Source organism: Rhinolophus ferrumequinum, chromosome 5 (assembly GCF_004115265.2).
Source record: "Rhinolophus ferrumequinum isolate MPI-CBG mRhiFer1 chromosome 5, mRhiFer1_v1.p, whole genome shotgun sequence".
In the NCBI taxonomy this organism is placed as follows: domain Eukaryota; kingdom Metazoa; phylum Chordata; class Mammalia; order Chiroptera; family Rhinolophidae; genus Rhinolophus; species Rhinolophus ferrumequinum.
In genome coordinates, this window is record NC_046288.1 from 60793920 (window position 1) to 60817906 (window position 23987).

General features: G+C 37.1%; 1 pseudogene; it reads left to right on the plus strand.

Annotated features, from left to right (window-relative positions):
- The first annotated feature begins 452 nt into the window (after positions 1-452).
- The window catches only part of LOC117022109 (deleted in azoospermia-like), a 52258-nt pseudogene continuing 28723 nt past the window's right edge, over positions 453-23987 (plus strand).

Consider the following 23987-nt stretch of genomic DNA (forward strand, 5'->3'; position numbering starts at 1 on the left):
ACACAAATTTTCATACAATTCCAAACTACCAGAGAAGTAGCTTCTTAAATTTTAATCGCACAGCACAATACTTTTTTAGATTGCCTCCTACATCAGTAAAGAATGAGTCTGACTGCAAGTACCCATCCAATATGCTGCAGATGAGGTACAGATATACTGTACCTGTATTGCTCCCGTTACCTCTTAGATCAGCCGGGGAGAGTCTAGGTAGTCTCGGTCATCAGTGTTCCTAGACCAATCCCCTCCAGTTATGAGCAGCTTTTTCCAGAGTTCCTCAAAGGGCTGCTTCAGTAAAGTAGATGGTTTATCCCATGGTCCCCATGGGCAGCAAAAACCAAGAGTGACATCCAGCCGTTCATTGTTCTACCATGAAATGCTACATACAGCCAAATATGCTATATTACATAAACATCTACTCAGTAGCCAGTGGTGCACTGCTGCCCATCACGGACATGGGGCCCAAGGAGCTACTGAAGGCGGTCACGTTCCAGGCCTTTGCACCCATGGAGTTCATGTTCCATGGAGTAAGCATACAGCCCAAGGTATAGCTGCAAAGGGCTTGCTGGTAAGTTGAGAAGGAGGCTGGCAGGCACACTTCCAGACAGTGGCCCCCAAATCCTATCTCTTTTAGATACTTCTCTCTGATGTTACTTACATGCCCTTGTAGTAGTATGCAAGTGAGTTACAGGATGACTGCTTGATATAAAAAAAAGTCTGATCAGACTTTATATATGTTTATATTATCACAAGATATTTTAATATGATATCTGTCACTGAAATAAAATTTAAAGCTTTTAGATTCTTAGATAACAATTTTAACTGGTATACATATTTAAACAGAAAAATACAATTTAAAAATATTCTTTGCTATTTATGCAAATGACTTCTCATCAGTGATCATTACCAAGAATTTGAAGAGATCATAATTTAAAAGGCTTACCAAAATTTTTCCAAATGATTTTACTATCTTTATGCAAATTAAATATTGAATCTGTATGCAAATTAAATCTTGATTTTCTCCCATATTACTCTGTATTTTATTATTATCATCATAAATTCCCTGAAGATTATCTCAGTGTGCATTGCAAACATTATCATTGTCTATGTGTGATATGATTAGATACAGGATGAGAAATACTGGCTTAAATAGACTTTTTTTTTTTTTTTACCTATATCAAAAGATTCCCAGAATGTTGCATTCCATCTACTGCTGTAAGTTTCCTGAAGGCAAGTTATATGCCTACTTCATCATTATATCCTCAACTCCTTGTCTGGTGGCCAGTCCAATCAATGTGTGCTAACAGAATGAATAAATGATAAGGATGGAAAAGGTAGTCATTTTCTTTCAAAATAAAGTTTTAAAACTATAACAATTTTATTATGATTAAGAGAAACTTCCAGAATCTCAGGAAAATTCTTTTTATCTTCAAAGAAACACTTTAAACTTAGACTAACAATCCACATTAATTAGCAAGAAAGAAGGATTCTTAGGAAAGCGAGGACAATGGGCAGTGTCAGCTCTGACCCTCCAGATGTCCTCTGACCTCTCCCTACTGACTAACTCCCCCCAGATTCTTCCTCTTTCCTGGTCTGACTAAAGGTGACTATGTGGAAACTTTTTAAAATAAAAAACAAACTTAATTAGTTTTTTAAAAAATACATGAATCCTTCAAATATGTTTTTCTATAAATCAGTGACCTCCTCAAAAGAAAGGTTTTGCTCCTCTTGTTGCAATGATTCTCACAAAGGTTTCTAACTTTCTTCAATGGCATTGCCCACTTGGTCAACTTCTTTGCTAAATGTTCACTTCAAGTCAGAATGTGTTCATATATTTCCAAATTATCAGCTGGTAAAACTAAAAGGAGACAAAAGAGCAAAAAAAAATATGTACAAATTCTTGAGAGAGTCATAACAAAGCATCCAGTTAATAAACACTAGGTAAATTTACCAAGCATCCTGGTATACCTACAAACTTCACCATAATCAATCAGAATCAGAAAATGAAACACCCTTATATAGTTTCCCTTCTAAGAGTAAGTAGCATCTACCCAGTAGTAAAGGCTACATTTCAGGAAAGTTTGATTTTGATTTCAGGTAAAGTTTCCTGTAGGAATAAAAGAAAAACAATAGGCAAACACACAAAGGAGCAGCAGTGGGGAAATGAATTGGCTTTTGTTGTAAGGCCAAAGTAATTTAGCATCTCACCCACCCACATGTACCATATTTTAATAGTTGGAATATGTTTCATTTATTACATAATTAATTATCATTTTTCCTAAAATCTATGGCCCACTATATCTTGTAGCAGTATGTCAATGTAAGAAATGTCCAAACCTGTAGATAATTTTTGTAAGAATTTATTTGAGCCAAACTGATGACAATGTCAAGAAGCAAGATCTCAAATGCTCCAGAGAAGGACAGTTTTGCAGTTTGTTTTATACATTTGGAATTAAGGAAGATTACATGAAGTTAGGAAGGCAGCAAGGCGAGGATTGGATTATAGGATACTTTACAAGATTATGCGCTTTCCTGAGGGTGGTTACACTTCTAAGAAGTCTGAAAAAGAGGATTTGAAAGTTGTGTTAACCTAGATGTACAAAACAATGGACAGAGCTTGCATAAGGCAAAGATAAACAAACCTTTTACTAAAGAAGTTATGTACCTGAGGTGTGACTACCCACCATGACCTGCCCAGTTAAGAATTTATGATCAAATCATGCCGTGAGGTTACTTTCAGTTAGATTTATTACAAAGCCCCTTTTTCATCCACAAGTATTAGGTTGGTGCAAAAGTAATTGTGGTTTTTGCTATTGTTAACTTTTTAAACCCCAGTTACTTTTGCACCAACCTAATAGAAGACAAAATGGTATGTCACCTTAGGAAAAACTTAGGTGGTGCTTAGCAAAGTCAGATCGACCATACTCAATCAACTCCACATATATGTGTGGTAAATCTGTTTTTACTTGAGCTCCACTGTTTTCATATATTTAGTGAACAGATGAACAAACATGATTGTTTACAACACAGATATTATGCAGCTTGCAGTTTTAGAAGACCTGTTGGCAAGATTTAAAGCCAAAGTGTTTAATATTCAGACATATTTTTTTCTTTACACATTTGTTTATAATTTCTTTGTTTTCTGAACATCACAAATCAGCTGTTTAGCTCATGTAACATGGCAGCTGAAAGGACATACCATAAAAGCTCCTATTAAATAGAGATTCTTCCTGGTTTCGATGTATTTTCCTACTAAACAAAAGGCAACTTCCCATTTGCCTGAAAAAGACCACTTTATTATTTTATTGCAGAACAATAGGTTGCAATTCTTTCTTCATGCATAAGTCTATTTTGATTTTCTCCCACATAAGAGGTACATCACAAGAAAAACAAACAAAAAAATAAACAAACTTAAATTTGCTTTTGAGGCATTATCAGTGTTGAAAATGTCAATGTAAGAACTTCCAAACCTGCAGAGAATTTTTATAAGAGTCCATTTTAGTTTATTTGAGCCAAACTGATGACATTCCTGGAAGCAAGATCTCAAATGAGACCACTTCATGGACGGTATAGATGCCTGACCACTGCACTGTACACCTGAAGGTGAAGCTGAATAATATTGCATGTCAACTATAATGTAATATATATATAGTCACGGGATATGGAATACAGCATAGGGAATAGAGTCAATGGAATTGTAATAGATTTATACAATGTCAGAGGGGCAATAGGTTGGGAGAGGGGAATTATCACCTTGTGAGGAATGAAGTGTCTATTGCATTGTTTTGTACACCTGAAACTAATAAAAAAAAAAAGTCTCAAATGTTCCAGAGAATGACAGTTTTGCAGTTTCATTTTATACATTTGGAATTGAGGGGGGAACTAAAGAAGATTACATGGAGGTGGGAGAAACCAAAGCAGGAAAATCTCTATGATTGGATTATAGGATAGTTAACAAGACTTTGTGTTCTCTTGAGGGTTGTTATTCCTCCCAGGGATCTAAAAAGAGAATTACTCTGGCATTTCAAAGATGCACTAGAACAATGGACAGGGCTTGCTTAAAGCAAAGATAATAAACCTTTTACTAAAGAAGTGATATGCCTGGGGCCTTGACCTATCCAGTTAGGAATTTATGATCAGATCTCCCAGTTACTTTTGGTCACTGGAATTGTCAGATTTATTACAGAGCCCATTTATGGCTCACAAAAATAAAGAAAAAATGCTAAACTGCTAAATGCCTGTTGTTCCCTTTAATTCCATAATTATCTGAGTTTGATGCCTTTATGAAAAAAAAATAGTGATTATATCTGACATTTTCCCCAAAATCTTAGCTCCCCCAGAAAAAGAAGAAAATAATAACCCATGCAGAAGACAGTTATCCCTTTGTCTGTCATTTTCGAATCACTTAGAAATGTGGCTAAAATCAAGAAAGGTCAGCACTACTTGTAAGTCTAATAAATTAAATGTTAAAGGTAAAAAAAGCATAAGACTTAAAAGTGTAGTCAAATCTATAGTCTTTTGAATTTCTCATTCCAGAAATATATGCAGTTACCTGATGACGCCAGCCCAGTAAATAATTTATTAATTTTCATAATTCCCTAAATTCCTCTTCATTTTGCTAAATTTCACTAACTGTGTATTTGTGTAATACATAACATGATACAACAGAACCAGAGGCTTTCAGAGCTGGAAGGCTTTTAGAACTGACTGTTGAATGTATGTCCCGGACAAAACAATGTCTCTAACACTTAATATGCTGGAGGTCTTATGGGACTTTTACAGGGTCACACAGCTCATGAGTGACCAAAGCAGGACTAGACCCAGCCTCTGAAGTATTGTTTCGGTGGCAAGTGTTTCTTCTTTCCTGTTGCTTATTTAGCACGGGAGAGTTGGAGAAGAGAGGTGTCAACTGTCATTTCTGTACTACTGGGGACGAACATTGATTGCATCACTTAATCAGAATTCAGTCCTTCACTGAGCAAAATCTCAAAGTGACATCTAGTGGAATACCCAGTCTCTATGGAGAAATTTAATTAAACTTTATACCAGCACAAATATTATGAGGGAAAACAACTCAACTCCTCTGACATTTTTGCAAATAGATTTAGTGGAATTCATTGTGTTTACTTTTACTGACATTTGTTTTTCAGTCCATTATCCCACATGGTTATTTTTTTTCCTTTCCTAATTTATTGCTAGCAACTTAGCCATAAGGATAAATACAAGTAATTCCTTTCTTTGGTAGAAGCATCAGAGCTTAGATTAATAATAATTGAAGAAAATAAACACTCATTTTACCCCTTCCCATTCGTTTTGCCTAATAGCTCTAGTTCACTTACAGATCAGACTGGGGGCACTACCAGAATCCAACTAGGAAGAGTTTAATCTCAAATGTATCAGGGGTTTCTCCTCACATAGCCCTAAAACTTTCGAAAAAAACTTTGGATTATTTGTCTGCCAGATAACAAATATGACAAGCATATTTTCTCTTACACATCTGCCTCCAATGTTTGCACACCCTTATCTTGAAATTATCTGTAAATTCTTGGAAATTCCAAAAGCCTTCATTACAAAAAAATTATCTTCTTTTTTTATTCCATAGGGTCTCATTGAGTGGACAGAGACAAACTAATTTTTAAGAGGTTCAAACACATATAGTGTAGAGCAGTGCTGCTCAAAATCTAACAATCACATGAATCACCTGGAGATTATATTAAAAGGTAGATTCATATTCAGTAGATCTGAGTGAGGCCTGAGAGTCCATATTCCTAACAAGTTCTCAGGCTAGACCTTATTTGGCACTTTGAATGGAAAGGATATAAAGGAAAGGGCATTTACTTTAGACCTGGGGAGGCCTGAACTGAAATTCAGTTTAATTAGTTCCTGGCTGTGAGAACCTGAGAGAGTCCACCCCTCTGACAGAGCCCTCCTTTCTCCCCTACAACCCTTAGAACCTCACTGTCTCCATCTGCCTTGGACCCACTGGGACTGACCTCATCATGCCCTTTATCCCACTCCAGGTCAGGCCATCCCTAGGACCCCAGGATGCCTCCCAATTCCTATGACTGAATCCCTGTTAGCCTCTGTGAACCTGTTCTGTGTCCTGCCCCCTCCCACCCCAAGATGTGCAGTCCTTCCACTCTATCCTCCAACCTTCAGTCAACCATCAGCAAACTCCCTACATTCATTCTTCAAGTATTACCTGCATGTACTTTCCCCTTTCTTGCTTCAAGGGAGAACTGGCTTTCCATTGATGAAGCTGCAACCCCTGTAGTCCTCTTTAGTGCAGTTTGTTTTGTCTCCCAGGGCTCTACAGCACTAGGCCTACACGTAAAGCACGTGGCCTCCCTGCTCTTTATTGCTGCTTTCAGACAATTTTCCAATCCTCCCTCATGCCTCATAGCTGCCCATTTTGAATCTCTGTCATCATATTATATCACCTCTGACTCCTCATTGTTGTTGCCAAAACACCAAGGATCCTCTTCACTTCCTCTACCCAACCCACCCACTCACTCACTCCCACAATCATTGCCCTAGACCTTGTTACTGTTAATAACTGAGTCTTCTTAGTGTGTCCGCCATTGCCTCCTGTCATGCATCTCATTCTCTCCGTATTCTGTACCCTACAGTTCTGCCATACCATTGACATGGCTAAGCCCTTCATTCTACCATCTTCTCACTGTTCCTCACTCCCTCGGTGTCCTCGTTTCTCTTCTTACCCAACCTTAATCCTATCGTCAATGATTATTGAGTCCCTTACCTCTGTATAGTTTTGTTGCTCTTGCTTTGCAAGACTGCAATCCCTATTTAAATCCAAATTTCTTCCTATTCTAAGCCATCCTCTGTGTAGCTAAACATGGTGGGGGAAAATACAAAGCAGGACGACTGGTCTTGCTTTAAGTACTTGACTGTAAACCTCAAGTGACCTGACCATTCATATTACATGTCTCTAGTCCATACACTCTTTTCATCGTGTAGGCTGCCATTTTATACTCTCTCAAGTTCCCAAAACCTCTTCTCCCACCATTATCCTCAGCTGATAACCTTGCTTCCTATTTTACTGAAAAAAAGGGGAAGCAATAAGGAAACAATTTCCACACACTCCCACCAACACATCTACCCACGTGCCTGTATCAGCAAATATCTTTGCCTTCCTGCTTGTTACCGTTGTTGAACTGTCAAAAGATCCTATTAGAAATCAGTTCTCATGCACTAGATCTCACCCTCTCACCAGTCCAGTGCAGGCAAGCCTTCAGATAGTTATAGCCCCGGCCAATATCTGAATATAACTTCTTGAAAGATCCTGATCCAGAACCACCCAGCTTAAGCAGCTTCCAAACTCCTGATCCCTAGAAACTGTCAGTTAACAAGTGTTTATTGTTTTAAGCCACTAGGTTTGCGGATGATGTGCTATGGAGCAGTAAACATAACATATGAAATAAATGAATGAAGTTCAGATAATAAGATTAGCCTCATATCTTCTTGCTAATTAGGAAGGATTTATATACCAGTCAAGTGAGGGACTCATTTTCAAGTACCAGGAGGGGAGATACAGCAGGTACTACTTCCTCTGGATAAATGGGGTTTATAAGAGAGCTTGATAAGGAATGGAATCAAATGTAGAACTACAAAGTGTGAGTGAAGGCTCTTTCATTCTTTTGAACCCCAATGAGAAAGAAAGAGAAAACCTTCTAGCCTAGTGGAAGAGAAAATCTGACAATTATGGATGATTACTCTCCAGGCAGAGTTCACAGCTGCTGTCAGAACAGCAGCCTAGAAAAGGAGGCCCTACCAGCTGTGGGGCCTCAAAAAAGTCAAGCCATTTCTTGCCTCTCCGGAAGATGAAGAGCATTTCAATCATCTGGTCCCAGACAATACAGCAACAGTGACTTGGGCAGTGTGTGTCATGTGGCCTGGGCTGTTCCAAAGAGATCACTTTTGCCTTCTTCTTATGGAACCAGCCAACTTATACAAATTCTTATTGGAGTGACCATGAAAACCAGAATAAGGTAGTTTTATCACATTGAAAATGACCAGATGTTTAAGCGTCAAACTGCCCACTCATCACATATGGTTAGACATTCAGGGCCTGGAGCTCTCAGGTTAAAAATAACCCATCGTGCCTTTTAAATCATAAATTAAAATGTCAATGATACTTTCACATTTGAAGATAAATATTGGGGTCTAGATTCAAATTCCTGTTTGATGAAGAATTCCTCAGTTCATTTTAATCTAAGGCCCATAGGCTTTACTTTCAGGAAATATTTTGATTATCAGAGGTGGAAAAGTCTCATTACAAAGTGTTTATTTTGTTTGTTTGGTTTGGTTTTTTTTTGTTTCGCTTGGAGAGCTCTAGGCCCAGGAGCAATTGTCCCCAGGAAACACTGCCAAGACACTTTTGATAATCAATTTATCCATTGATCAAATGATCAGTAGATAGATACACACACATGCACACACACACACACACACACACACACACAAACATACATATTTATTTACATACACATAAGTGCAAATTTTTTAATTTTTTTTAAATTTAACAAGAAAACGTACTTTGCAAGACAAGTAGGAAAGTATCAACTACTCAGAAAATGTTTACATTTTTTAAACTTTTTGCACCTACCAGCCCTTTCTAAACCAAACGATAAATGTTCTCCTAGGCTTTACAGAGAAACAGACAATAAATTTGATTATACCTATAGTTTAGATATTCTCATAGAAATGTCTAGACAGTTTGTAATCATTTATATTTTATTTAAAGAATAGAGGCCTCTGAATATTCAGTAGACTAACTGAAAGAGCTTTACTACCATAAAGCAATTAATGTCTTCATATAATTGTAATATTCCTAATATTAATTATATTCATGGCTATGATTAAAGCAGAAGCTATCAAGCCATTTCTACTGACTCCTACAAAATATGGTCTTTTGAAAGTTATCTTTCCTCTAGCTGCACTCACTCCCTTGATGATCTCATCTAGTTAACTTGGCTTTAAACATCATCTATACACCAAATTCCCAAATTTATATCTAGAGCCCAGACAGCTACTCTGAACTCCAGACCCATAGATCCAGCTGCCTATTTGACGTACCCATTTAGAGGCCTGATGAATTTCACGTTTATCTTGTCTAAACCACACTTCTGATCTTCTTTCCCAAACCTCCTCCCACAGTTTTCCCCTTCTCAGTCAATAGGAACCCCATCCTCCTAGTTGCTCAGGTCAAAATCTGGGAGTCATCCCTGACTTCCCTCTTTCTTTGAGGCCTGACATTGAATCTATCAGCAAACCCTGTCAATTTTACTTTCCATATCACCCAGAATCTGGCGTCACACTGCCTCCACTACAATGAGTTGATCTTAGGCACTATCATCTCTCACCTGGATTACTCAGTAGGCTCCTAACTGGTCTTCTGCCTCTGCCCTGCTCCTTGTAGCCTATTAGATACACAGTATTCACAGTGATTAAGTAAACATGTCCTCCTTGTGTTCAAAACCCTAAAATTGCACCTCATTTCAGAAAACTAAAAGACAATTCTACAAGCTCCTACATAATCTACACATCACACCCTCCACCTTCTCTATCGTGTTATCCCCCTAACTCACATCCTACTATTCTCCCCATTGTTCACTCTACTTGAGTCACTCTGGCTTCTTTATTGTTCCTTAAACATTAGGGTCTTGACACTAGTCCATCCATCGCCTGGGATGCTCTTCACCCAGTTAGCCACATGGATCATTCCCTTCCTTCCTTCCTTCTGGCCTTTGCTCCACTGTAACCTTCCCAGGGACTCCTGTATTGAAAGCACAATCCCTCCCCTGTCCCACAACACCTATTCGCCTTTGCTCCATTTTTCTCAATTGCTTTTCTCAACTAACAGTGCAAATATTTTGTTTGCTTTGGTTTTTTCTTTCCACTAGAATGTAAACTTGCTGAGGGCAAAAGCTTCTGTCCATTTGGTTTATTACTTTATAGCCAGCTCTTAGAATATGCTTAGCCACAGTAGGCACTCAATAAATACTCACTGAATGTATGAATGTTAAAGAACTACAAAACCATGAACACAAATATTTTATGATCAGTATTTCAGTAACTGGTCACTATCCTAGCTTGTAGACAGAAAGCTCAATACAGTATTGCTCATTCCTCCTCGAAACACTCTTTACCATGTAGTTAAACATCTATGGTCATTTTCACTCTGGCTTTATGAATCTTTGCAGCAAACCTACGCTGCAGTGTTATGACTCTTTTTCTGGAAACACTGGTTTGTGAACATCTCAATATTTTTCCGCATACGAGAACCCACTAGAGCTGATGGTCATATTATCACTTAAAACTAGGTAGTCAAAGCGTGTAGATTCACATATACTTACCTCTCCACCAAGTGCAACCAAAGAAAATATTTCACAAGAACCAAATGATTATGGAATAAGGACCTGCAAACTATGGCCTGCAGACCAAATCCAGCTGGTCTGCCAGATCAAATACAGAATGCCCAGTTAATTTTGAATTTCAGATAAATAACAAATATTTTTGTAGTATAAATATGTCTAAAATACTAATGCTGGAAATCTTAAATCTGACCCACCCCCTGTTTTTGTACAGCCCATAAGCAAAGAAAGATTTTTCCATCTTTAAGTAATTGGGAAAAATTGAAAGGAGAATAATATTTTATAACAAGTGAAAATTATATGACATTGAAATTTCAGTGTTATTGGAACTCATTTGTTTACTTTCTGTCTCTAGCTACCTTCATTCTATAACAGCAGAATTGAATAATTTTATCAGAGACTTAGTGGCAAAGCCTAAATAGTCTGGCCATTTACAGGAAAAACAAAACAAAAACCTGTTGTAGAATATTTCCTTTTTATTCCTCCCTTACTGAAGATGAAACAAAAGTAGCCTCTTTCCCTTTAAATTCTTTGCTCACAGGGGCATTCCTGGTGTTTTATCATTATACTGGAAAGAGAAGTAGAAAGCAAGCTGAGAAGAGGCAAAATGATGAAAGCATGGGTTTTGAACCCCCTTTAGAACTGAATATGAATCCTTTCTCCACCCATTACAGCCGGAGTGAGTTACTTAAACGGGAACCTTATGAATACCACCACACAAGGTGGCCATGAGGGTTAGGAGATAAGGGTTAAGTGATTGGTTTTAAAGGACAAAAAGATGTTAAGCTTCTAGACTATAATAGAAGATATGATTGTCAGAAGGCCAGAAAAGAGAGAGCGAAGTGAAAAGATAAAAATTGGGACTAGGAAGACAGACTTCTTAATCACTCACCAAGAAGTGAGCTTGAATGGAAAATACAGACTTCACATGAATTCAAGCAAAGATATCATGACCAATACTAGGGAAGGATGAAGAGATGTTTCCGGATCGAGGAAGGCAGCAATAAAACCTTTTCCAAGGAAGTAAATTTTGGATTGTATCTACTCAGTACATGAGTGATTGTCTTAGTAGAAATTATATAATCCACACTGCCAGAAGGATTATTTACAGTGTTTACCCGAAAATAAGACCTAGCTGGACCATCCGCTCTAATGCATCTTTTAGAGCAAAAATTAATTTAAGACCCGGTCTTATTTTAATATAATATAAGACCGGGTCTTATATAATGTAATATAATATAATACTGGGTATAATATTATAATATAATACAATATAATATAATATAATAGCGGGTCTTATATTAATTTTTGCTCCAAAAGACGCATTAGAGCTGATGGTACAGCTAGGTCTTATTTTCGGGGAAGCACGGTAACAGGAAGTGCGTGAGGACATGTTGCTATTACTATGAGGGGAAATGAGAAAAGACAGAACCACATTTACACCACAGTAGAATCCCCTATGTCCTCAAAGGAGCTAATGGGGGAAATAGCAACCACAGCTTCTTTAGCCTCATTCTTTCCAATATTTTCTACTCAGGCCCTTGGGTTAAAGTTATCAGGCCCTTTTTTTTAAGGCCTGGAAAAACAGGAAGGAAATAAATTAAGGGTAATTTTTTAAAACTTTTATTAAATTTAAACTTTTATTAAAAATGTCATTGGGATGACATTGATTAGTAAAATTATGTAAGTTTCAAGTGTAGAATTCTATAATATCTCACCTATGTATCACATTGTGTGTTCACCACCCAGAGTCAGTTCTCCTTCCATCACCATATATTTGACCACTTTTGCCCTCTTCTACCAACCTCCTTACCTCCTCACCCTCTGGTAACCACTAAACTATTGTCTGTGTCTCTGAGTTTTTGTTTCTTTGTTTGTTTGTCTTGTTTGTTTGTTGCTTTCAGTTTTATATTCCACATCTGAGTGAAGTCATATGGTTCTCAACTTTTTCTGTCTGACTTATTTCTCTTAGCATGATAATCTCGAGATCCATCTATGTTATGGCAAATGGCAATATTTCATGTTTTCTTATGGCCGAGTAACATTCCCTTATATATAAGTACCATAGCTTTTATAAGACCCATGAAATGACTATATCTGTGACCCACTGCTTCTGAGCATATGAGCCTCATGTAAGACATATTCCCAAACACAACTTCTCACACTAAATATACTGCACTTCACTCCTAAAAGTCATATCAACACAGGGAAAAATGAGAGTGATATTATCACAGACATAACTTTGAGGCTTTTCTGAATACATTTCAAACGTAAGTTATTTGCAAGTTTCAGTACTTCAACAGTATTTGGTAACAAACACTTTTGTCACACTGCATGCCTGACCTGAATCACAGCACTATGATTGATACTGTTTCATGCCACTTCCCAAGAACAAAATTTTCCCAAAGTAGAAAAGTCCATTTAATATTTACCGTGGCAACAATACTATTAAAAATCCCTATAATCAACCCCAAGGTTACTTTGAGAACTGTGTTTTTTAAAGTTGATTTGTGTTCACAACATATGTTGACGTACTTCACAGGCTTGTACTCAGAGCTGGCCAAGACACTCATTAGTTTATTCAATAGTTCATTCAATTAGTTTATTCAATAGTTTATTCAATTAGTTTATTGTCAATGTGTGAAGCTCATATGACAAGAACCACTGACCTAGCATAACAGACCACAAATACAGGTTTCTGACACATTTCAGTCAACCAACATGTAATGAGATCCTGCCCTTTGCCAGGTGCAGCTCTGGGGGTAAAGATGAAGAGTCAGAGCCCTGGCCCTCTAGGAGATAACAGTCCAGTGGGGGCAATAGACAAAACAATTTCAGTGTAGTATGATTAAATGAAATGGCACACATAAACATAATGTGTTATGAGTTCATGGGAAAGGAACTAAATCAACAAGGGAAGGATCAAAGAAAACTTTGTAAGAAAGATTGTACCTTGGGCAGCTACTCAGTGTCAATAACTGTGCTGGGTGCCACTAGCCATAAATAGCTGTTTAAAAGGCCACATAGTGCCTGATGTAAGTGAGCTTACAGTCTAGTTCAGAGGGCAGATCCATTAGCCTGAATCTCAAAGGCAAATGAAAAAATCAGTGAACTGTATTGACACCTTTGATGCATCTCCCTTCTAACCAGGCCTCTCACTTTCACCAGCCTGTACTCTCTTGTTCTTCTGTGGTAGATACTACAAGAAATAACTCCTTAGCACAACATTCTCTCCTCTTTAGGAATAGCCACAAACATAGGTGTAGATATGAGAGTCATGTCTTTATATATGACCCTGACTTCAAAAAATAGCTGCTTATCCCAGAAGTAGACATCCAACCCAAACTGGACTATGCTGTCTCATTAGAATTTGAAATTCTAAACTTGAGATATGCAGGGACTTGGAGGTGAATCACATTGATGGCAACACCCTAGAAAGAATGATCACAAACTCCTGACCCACAGGAGATTCACAGCCACCATGCCTTCTACTCTTTTTACATGTTTCTTATTGGACTCCCTTCAGTTCTGTGAGAACCCTCTCATTTTTCTTCCATCTTCTTAGGCTGGCCAGAGTCAGTTCTTATACTCATAACCCAAGAAACCTTCACACATGTCACCTGACCATATAGTCTCTTAACTCCTATAATCATTTTAACTGTATGTTCCTCTGATCAAACAATTTGTTGAGAGATTAATGGCCCACATGCCTTAGTATGTTATCTACCCTCCAGAGAGGTAATGGTTTTGGGGGACCTGTGGAGATACAATATTGGAATCAGAAAATTTACTCTACTGCAGTGGGTTTTCCGGAACTACAGAAAAATAATAATCCATTAAAGAAGATATTTGGGCATATGGAGAATTATCACTAATGGCCCTCAGATTCCACTTTCCAAGAACAAAATTTGGAACCTAAGATATGGTTGCAAATCTTAGCTCTGTCTTTCATGTAACCAAGCTAGTAAATGACAGAGCTAAAATTTGAAATCAAGCTAGCTATTTTCAACCTCACATATTTTTCATACCACAGATGTATTTATTAATTTTTATTATTATTATTATTATTCCTAAATCAGTGGCTCTCAACTTGGGGCATTCTCCCCAACCCCCACCCCTCACTTCACACACACACACACACACACACCAGAAGACTTTGGGCAATATTGGAAGACATTTTTGGTTGTTAAAACTGGCATCTAGTGGACAGAAACCAGGGATGCTACTAAGTATTCTACAATGCACAGAACATCCCCACAACATTAATTATATGGCCCAAAATGCCAATAGTATTGAAGTTGAAAAACTCTGCTTCAAATCAAGTAAATATACAAGTCTTCGGAATAATGTATGATTCAAATGTACAAAAACAAGGAAGTAAGTAAAAGTAACATTTTATGAAAGATATACATTGAAATAGTATGCAGCCACTAATTATAGACAGGTCTATTGATGTAAAAAATATTTATAGTGTATTTTTAAATCAAAAAGACATGCCCCAAGATAGTTATATAGTGTATGATACCATTTGTAAAAAAAAACAAAACAAAACAAAAACAATTTCTTACATGCAAGAACATGGGCTCACACATGTGTAGGAAGAAAACTGGAAGACTATACATCACTAAGGTAGTAATGTCTAGCCTAAGGGAGAGGGGGATTAAGTACTTTTTGTTTTTCTTGAGATGCTTTTCTACATTAAAAGTTATTTGTTTTCATTTTAAAATATGATTCAAAATGTCAGCCTCATGCCAGACCTAAACTGATTCAGATCAGTTCACACTACTGAATATCTTGCTTTGCCTACATACTAAAGAAAAAAAACATTATTTAATGGAAAGAAGATCAGGAAGTACATTTCTGTTTATAAGGTCCTGATGCATGCTTGAAAACATTCATTATATTGACTGAAATTCTCATATTTCCCCAAAGCCTCTTTCCTTCTGACTTAGGTGAATCCTTTGTCCTAATTCATGTGGATGACACACCCACAGCACCCTCTTTTTTTTGATACTCAGTCAGTTCTGCTTGATCTCCTTACTTCTGAGTAAACCATGGATAAATAAAACATTTGTCACAGCTCTAACTACATCATCATTAGCACTTAAATAAGGGAATAAGAGGCACATTTTTTAATTTATTAATCTAAGACTTAAAGCAAAATCATTAATGGAACAAAATTTGTCCCCAAATACTTAAAATACTCTTATTTTTTAATAAGGGGTTAATATCCAAAATGTATAAAGAATTCATACAACTCAACAATAAAAAAACAAACAATCCAATTGAAAAATAGGCCAAAGGGAGGTGGTCATATATGGTGGATTAAGCAAATGTTACGCATGCTGCCACATCAAAATTACAACTAAATTATAGAACAATCAACTTCAAGAATCATCTGACAACTAGCTGAATAGAACCTCTATAACTAAGGATATAAAGAAGATGCCACATCGAGACTGGTAGGAGGGACGGAGACATGAAATGGGCTGACCCCAAACCCACAGGAAGTGGTTGAACACCAGGAGGGTCACCTTGATGGCAGAGGTTCCCCCTGAAGAGGGAGGAACCCCACCCCCACACTGGGGTCTCAGCCCAGAAGTCCTGTGTCAGGAAGAGGAGTCCCCACAACATCTGTCTGTGAAAAGCAGTAAGGACTCCATTTGTCCTGGTGAGATGGAAGATGGCTGGAAACACAGGCGTCCTCTTAAAGGATCTGCACATAGACTTACTTACTTTCAAACACTCACCTGGGCTCTAGTGGAGAGGCAGCACCTGGAAAGGTGCCAGAGACATACAGGGAAAGACTGAGTTATGTGGCTTAGAGGAGAGGACTGGAGGGACAGCAGCCATTGTCCCTGGGTGGAGCCTGCCTCACCTATAGCCTACAGGAAGATGCCATTTTTCTATGTTGAACCCTCCCCCAAAGAGCCAAACCTGAGGCCGCATTAATCTGGTAAAATCTGCATGTGCACACAACCTTAGTGACACCTTGAATCCCCACCCTGCCCAGATAGTGCTGTATTGCCAGAGGTACTTTCGACTCCTGGGCAGCCGGCCCCATCCCACAAGTTCCAAAAGTCTTTTATAGCAGAGGATGGCCCAAGTGACCTGGGGAACTTTTGGTGGCTGGCAGTCAACCACAATTAGTGCTGCAGACTCCCTTGGGCAGCTCTCAGGGATCTGCAGGCCTGAGGTGAGTGGTAGCTGGCCAAGGTGTTGTCAGGGCATTTTGCAAAGTGGTCACGGGACACTGGCCTCTGGACTCCCTGGACCCCTGCCCTGTCCAGCTCATTGTTGCATCAACAGGGACATTCTCAACACTGGGTTAACCAGCCAGCCTCCACACACCTAAGGAGGCTGTTTCAACAGCTGAGCCTTACAAGGAGCCAGCAGGTGTCAATAGACCTAGGGAGGTCTTGGGCCTTTGGCTAAGCTGCCCCAGGCCCAATACTGGTGGCAGCTGGCCTCGGTTCACAGCAAGGCCCCTTCACACGCCTCCAGGTACAGCAGAGTCAACAGCAAACCACATATAGCTTTTTGGCTTCTACCAATTAGCTCAATGCCAGTAACTGGCAATACTGAAATTGGCCTGCACAGAAGCCCCTCCCAGAGACACCAGAAACAACACATCCAGGGGCAGGCTTCAGAACGCTACCCAGTTAGCCCCAAAGTGGCAACGCCAAAGGGTGATCTCAACAAGCAAAAGAGCCTGCTGGGGTGAATCTCCCTCTGAGAAGTCAACCCCCACACAGCAGCTCATAGACTGTAGGCATAGCTAATCTGCACAGCCAGTCAGCCTAGAAGTCAATCCCACCCACTTAAGTGCCAAAAGTAATCAAGGCTCAATTACAACAAGAGAATACACACAACACACACAAGGGACACTCCCAGAAACAGATGCACAGATGATGAGGGAGACTGTGCCACTGGACCACACAGGTGACATACTACATAAGGCCATCTGGCGAACAATGAGAGACATAAGAGATTTACCTAATACATAGAAGCAAACACAGAGAGGCAGCCAGAATGAGGAAACAAGGAAACATATCCCAAATAAAGAACAGGACAAAACTCCAGAAAAAGAACTAAATGAAATGCAGGCAACCAAAGTTCCAAAGACAGAGTTTAAAACACTGGTTATAAGAATGCTTAAAGAACTTAGTGAAAACTTCAACAAACATAGTAAGCATAAAGAAGGACATAGAAACCATAAAAAAGAACTAGTCAGAAATAAACAATACACTAACTGAAATGAAAAATACACTAGAAGGAATCAACAGCAGATTAGATGAAGCAGCGGTTCAAATCAGTGATTTAGGAGACAAGGAAGCATAAAACACCCAATCAGAACAACAACAACAACAACAAAAAAGAATTCTAAAAAATGATAGTTTAAGGGACCTCTGGGACAATATCTAGCATGACAACATTTGCATCATAGGTGTACTAGAAGGAGAAGAGTGAAAGCAAGAGATTAAGAACCTATGTGAAAAAATAATGACTGAAAAATTCCCTGACATAGTGAAGGAAATAGACATACAGGAAGTACAGAGAGTCCTAAACAAGATGAACCCAAACAGGCCCACACAAAGGCACACTACAATTAAAATGGCAAAGGTTAAAGACAAAGAAAGAATCCTAAAAGCAGCAAGAGAAAGGCAACTAGTTGCTTTTCAATCTTGCTCCCATAAGATTGTCAGCTGATTTCTCAATAGAAACTTTGCAGACCAGAAGGGAGTGGCAGGAAATATTCAGAGTAATGAAAAACAAGGGACTACAACCAAGACAACTCTACCCAGCAAGGCTATCATTTAAAATTTAAGGATACATAAGAAAAAAGGTGGAGTAACAATACGTATATCAGACAAAATATACTTTAAAACAAAGACTATAATAAGGGATCAAGCCAACATGAGTACACAACCCTAGTAGATACCTATGCACCCAAATTAGGAACACCTAAATATTTAAACAAGTATTGACTGACATAAAGGCAGAGATCAACAGTAACACAATCATAGTAAAGGACTTTAATGCCCCACTGACACCAATGGACAGATCTTCCAGACAGAAAATCAACAAGGAAACAGTGGCTTTAACTGACACACTAGACCAGATGGATTTAATTGATATTTTTGGAGCATCTCACTTCAAAACAGCAGAATATACATTCTTCTCAAGTGTACATGGAACATTTTCCAAGACAGACCACATGCTAAGCTACAAAGCAAGTCTCAACAAATTTGAGAAGATTGAAATCATATCAAGTGCCTTCTCTGATCACAATGGTATGAAACTAGAAATCCGTTACAAAAAAAAACTGAAAAACACACAAACACTTGGAGACTAAATGACATGCTGCTAAATAATGATTGGGTCAACAATGAGATCAAGAAAGAAATCAAAGTATATCTTGAGACAAATGAACATGAAAACACAATGACCCAAAATCTATGGGATACAGTGAAAGCAGTCTTAAGAGGGAAATTCATAGCAATGCAGGCCTACTTCAAGAAACAAGAAAAATCTCAAATACATAGTCTAACTTTACTCCTAACAGAACTGGAAAAAGATCAGCAAGCAAAGTCCAAAGTAAGTACTAGGAAGGAAATAATAAAGGTCAGAGCAGAAATAAAATAGAGGGTAAAAAAAAAAAAAAAAAAAAAAAATGAAAGATCAATGAAACCAAGAACTGGCATTTTGAAAAGATTAAAGAAAAAAGACAAACCTTTGAGACTCATCAAGAAAAAAATAGAGGGCCCAAACAAATAAAATCAGAAATGAAAGAAGAAAAGTGACAATACACACCACAGAAATACAAAACAATTTAAGAAACTACAACCAGCAACTATATGCCAACAGATTGGACAATCTGGAAGAAATGGATAAATTACTAGAAGCATACAATCATCCAAGGCTGAATCAAGAAGAAACAGAAAATCTGAACAGGCTAATTACCCAATGAAATTGAATCAGTAATCACAAGCTTCCAACATATAAAAGTCCTGGACCAGATGGCTTCATAGGTAAATTCTATCAAACATTCAAAACAGAATTAACACCTATTCTACTCAAATTATTCCAGAAAAATTCAAGAGGAAAGAAGGCTGCCAAGCTCATTTTATGAGGTCATCATTACCCTGATTCCAAAACCAGACAAAAACAATACGAAAAAAGAAAACTATAGGCCGACATTACTAACAAACATAGATATAAAAATCCTCTACAAAATATTAGCAAACAGAATTCAGCAATACATTAAGAAGATCATACACCACGATCAAGTGGGATTATTTCCTGGTATGCAAGGTAGTTTCAATATCTGCAAATCAATTGTCATAATACACCACATAAACAAAATGAAAAATAAAAATCATATGATTATATCAATAGATGCAGAAAAGCATTTGACAAAATCTAGCATCCATTTGTGATTAAAAACTCTCAGCACAGTGGGAATAGAGGGAACGAATCTCAACATAAACGCCATATACGACAAACCCACAGCAAATATACTCAGTGGGGAAAATAAAAAGAAATAAAGGTATCTAAATTAGAAAGGGGAAAGTAAAATTTTCATTATTTACAGATGACATGATACTACTTGAGGTCTGACAAGCAAGTTCACAAACTCATCCTAGAAAAATTGCTACATACCTCATTGCTGAATATCACTATGGTCACCTTCAAAGTACTCCTCTTGGGAAACTATGCACTGATGTTAGCACCTAGTCCACCCTTTAAAGCAATTTTGGAACTCTTTTTCTGGAATGGCCATAAGAGCTGTTGTCATATTACCCTTAATGCCCTGAATGTCATCCAAATGTCTTCCTTTCAATATTTCCTTTATCTTCGGGTAAAGAAAGAAGTCACTGGGGGCCAGATGAGGTGAGTAGTGAGGGTGTTCCAATACAGTTATTTGTTTGCTGACTAAAAACTCCCTCACAGACAGTGCTGTGTGAGCTGGTACATTGTGGTGATGCAAGAGGCCATGAGTTTTTGGCAAAAAGTTCAGGTCGTCTAACTTTTTTACGCAGCCTTTTCAGCACTTCCAACTAGTAAACTTAATTAACTGTTTTTCCAATTGGTAGAAAATCATAATGAGTAATCTCTCTGATATCAAAAAAAGGTTAGCAACATTGTTGCAACAAGTTCATGAACTTAATTGTCAGACCTCCGTATATAGAGAAACCCAAAGATTCCTCTAAAAAACTATTAGAACTGATAAATAAATTAAGTAAGTAGCAGGATACAAAATTAATATTCAGAAATTGGTTGCGTTTTTATACACCAATAACAAGCTATCAGAAAGAGAAATTAAGAAAACAATCCCATTTACAATTGCATCAAAAAAATAAAAATACCTAGGAATGAATTTGACCAAGGATATAAAAGACCTGTGCTCAGAAAATTGTAAGACATTGAAGAGAGAAATTAAAGAAGATACAAATAAATGGAAAAATATACCACGGTCAGGGGTAGGAAGAACTGATATAGTTAAAATGTCCATACTACCCAAAGCAATCAAGAGATTCATGCAGTCCCTATCAAAATACCAATAGCATTTTTCACAGAACTAGAACAAATAATCCTAAAATTTTCAGGGAACCATAAAAGACTCCAAATAGCTATGGCAATCTTGAGAAAGAACAAAGGTGGACACATCACACTACCTGATATTAAATTATACTATGAGGTCATAGTAATAAAAAAAGCATGATATTCATATAAAAAAATAGACACATAGATCAATGGAACAGGATAGATAACCCAGTAATAAAATTGCACCCATATGGTCATTTAATCTATGACAAAGGAAGCAAGAATATATGTCGGGGTAAGGAAAGACAGTCTATTCAATAAATGGTACTGGGAAAAATGGACAGATACATGCAAAAAAAAAAATGAAACTTCACCACGCCATATACAACAATAAACTCAAAATGGATTAAAGACTTAAATGTAAGACTTGAAACCATAAAATTCCTAGAAGACAATATAGAAATAAACTCTCGATATTACCTTTAGTAATATTATCACTGATATATCTCCTTGGACAACGAAAACAAAACGCTTAACCACTACACTGTACACCTGGAACTAATATAAAATAATACTGAATATCAACTATAAGTTATATATATATTATTTATATATATATGTATAATCACGGAGCATAAAGTAGAGTACAGGGAATATAGTCAATGATATTGTAATAGATATGTATGGTGTCAGATGGTTAGTAGACTTGTTGGGTTATCACTTTGTGAGATGTATGAATGCCTAATCGTTAGGTTGTTTTGTACACCTGAAACTAAAAAAAAAAAAAAAAAAGGCCAAGGACTTGAACAGACACTTCTCCCTAGAAGACATACAAATGGCCAACAGATATATGAAAAGATGCTCAACTTCACTAGCTATTAGGAAAATGCAAATATAAACCACAATAAGATACCACCTCTAACACCTGTTAAAATGGCTATTATCAACGAAACAAGTAATAACGTGTTGGAGAGGATGTTGAGAAAAAGGAACCCTTATACACTGCTAGTGGGAATGCAAGTTGCTACTATGGAAAACAGTATGGATGTTACTCAAAAAATTGAGAATAAAGTTACCATATGACCCAGCAATCTCTCTTCTGAGTATCTACCTGAAAATTTTGAAAACAGTTATTCATAAAGATATATGTACCCCTATGTTGATTGCAACATTATTCAGAGTGGCCAAGATATGGAAAGAATTGGAGTCCCCTTCGATAGATGATTGGACAAAGAATATGTGGTACATATGTACAATGGAATACTACTCAGCCATAAGAAAACATGAAATACTGCCATTTGTGACAACATGGATGGATCTTGAGAATATCATGCTAAGCGAAATAAATCAGATGGAAAAAGTAGACAACCATGTGATTTCACTCATATATGGCATACAAAACTGACAGCAACAAATGAACAAGACAAACAAAATCTCATAGACACAGACAACAGTATGGTGGCTATCAGAGGGAAAGGTGGGTGGGAAGGTAGAAAAGAGTAAAGGAAGTCAAATATATAGTGACTAAAGGAGATGTGACTTTGGGTGGTGAATACACAAGGCAATATACAGATGATGTATTATAGAATTGTACTCTTGAAACCTATATAATTTTATTAACCAATGCTGCCCCAATAAATTTTACAATTTTTTTAAAAATCATAAAAAATAGTTAACTATTGGCAAAAAAAAAAAAATCTGCTCTTAGAATTTACATTCACATCCTTTCTAGATTCATTTTTTTTCATCAGGCATAGCACTATTTTATTTTATTTATTTATTTATGTATGTTTGTATTTTCTTTCTATTTCTAACAAAGCCATAAGAAAGAGGAACTCGGACTTCATTTGGGGTGTTAAGTGGCAAAGATGAGTCAGTCCAGAACTACCCTCCCTCAAGCACTAGGAGACAAAGTCCTTTACTATAGTTACATCATTTTTTTAAAACAGAGAGCTGATAAGGAAAAACCCTCTTTGGGGCGCAAAGGAGAGTTTTCAGTACTTGAACATTAGCTATGCCAGATTATCAGAAAAGCATTTCCTATACTTTCTCTCCTCTGTTCTCAGTATTTGTTACGACTGGGGAGACATTTTTATAAAACTCAGAATAAAATAGAATTGCATATTTAATTAAATTATATCCCAAACAGTTATTTGTCTTTCCCACTGATTAAGCATTCAACCAACAGTACATTTTTAAGACCCTATCTCTAAACCAGTTCTCTTCTTTTATCCAGTTACTGCACACCTCAATAGGAAATGTGTATGCTTGTGAGTCTGAATGTGTGTGCTTGTATGTGGGTATGATTTTGTGTATTTCCTTTGTTTCAAAGAAGTGAAATAAGACATTTACTGAACACCTCCAAACTGTAGCTGACAAATAATAATGGATGCTCCATAAGAATCTATTGAATGAATGACCAATTAACGGGCAAGGTCTATAACCATTTTAATAAAATTAAAAAGTAATATATTGTCCTTCTTAATAAGCTCATACTCTTGTAAAAAAAAGAGAGAACTGGCATCACCAACAACTATTTCTGAAAATTCACACCATATTGGCCAGTTCAATAAATGCATTAATAGTTTGAATCAGTATGATGCTTTTCCATGAAGCACTTGATGTGTTTTAGTTCCTGGTGGAATGAATTAAGTTTTTAAAAAATCTGCCTCACTGAGAAATCAGTCTAATACGTCATCTATATTAGTAGTAATTGAGGATTCTATATAGTCTTGGGAAAATGTTACTTTTAGTTAAACTGAAAATAGGATTATAATGGAAAAGAAATGACATATTTTGTTTTTAAATGATGAAAATGATTTATTCTTGAGATAAAGACTCAAGTTACTTTTCATTCCAATACCTTTCACATGCAATAGAATGGCATGAGCTGCTTTAGCTCCTGGATATGGCAATTTGTATTATTAGGGCTAATTAATTTCTCTGGCAACCATAATTAATCATCTCCATCCTACTCTTTCAGGAAATTACATCCACAAAAAGACAATGAACAACTGCTCATTGCAAATAATAAAGGCTTTCAAACAT